This window comes from Carya illinoinensis, chromosome 14 (genome assembly GCF_018687715.1).
Source record: "Carya illinoinensis cultivar Pawnee chromosome 14, C.illinoinensisPawnee_v1, whole genome shotgun sequence".
NCBI lineage: Eukaryota > Viridiplantae > Streptophyta > Magnoliopsida > Fagales > Juglandaceae > Carya > Carya illinoinensis.
This window is the reverse complement of record NC_056765.1, coordinates 15985001-15985980: the sequence shown is the minus strand read 5'-3', so window position 1 is coordinate 15985980 and position 980 is coordinate 15985001.

Below are 980 nucleotides of genomic sequence, written 5' to 3'. Positions count from 1 at the left end.
TGCGTTCTTGATTATTTAATTTGCATACTCTTGTGTGAATTGGTAAACTAGAATCACTTCCAATTGACTATCGAAAGAGGCTTTTGGATGAATTAGAGATTTGCTAATAGACAAAAGAGGTTTAAGTTAAATTAGCTGGATGAGAAAAGCATAGTGAAGAATTATGGTGAAATCGATTTCCTAGAAGTTTTCTTCCCTATTGAATTTGATCTTCAAACATCAGTTTTACTTTCTTTGCTTATTTCTCTTGAGTTGATCTAGTTTTATTTGCTACTACAAAAACCTTAGCGATTCCTCTAGATAAAATTGAGATTAGCATAATTTTGGTATTTGGCAAGAGTAAGGTACCAATCCCTGAGGACGATACTCTTCTTATTACTTTACTATAAAACTACGATACTGTGCACTTGCAGTTTCGCACCGGTCACCAAGTTTTTGGCGCCGTTGCCGGGGATTGGTTTATTCTTATTCTTTTTGTCAATATCGATACAAAGTAATCTTGGTTTTAATTTAGAATTTTGTTTTAATTTGTTCTACAGGTGTGTTTTTGACGTTGGATGCGCCGTGCTAGATCTCGTGAAATTATTCCTGTTGATCCAGAGATTGAAAGAACTCTTAGATCACTAAGAAGAAATAAGATACTAGCCATGGCTGAAGAAGATCGTGAGGTACTACCACGCACCTTGAAGGACTATGTACGGCCAGTTGTGAATGGAAATTACTCGAGCATAATGCGCCAGCCAATAAATGCCAACAACTTTGAGCTCAAACCAGCTTTGATTAGCATGGTGCAGCAGGCTCAATTCAGTGGATCACCACTTGATGATCCCAATGTTCACTTGGCAATGTTCTTGGAGATTTGTGACACTGTGAAGATCAATGGTGTTACTGAAGACACCATTAGACTGAGATTGTTTCCCTTTTCTTTGAGGGACAAGGCTAGAGGTTGGTTACAATCTCTACAACCGGGAAGCATCGTT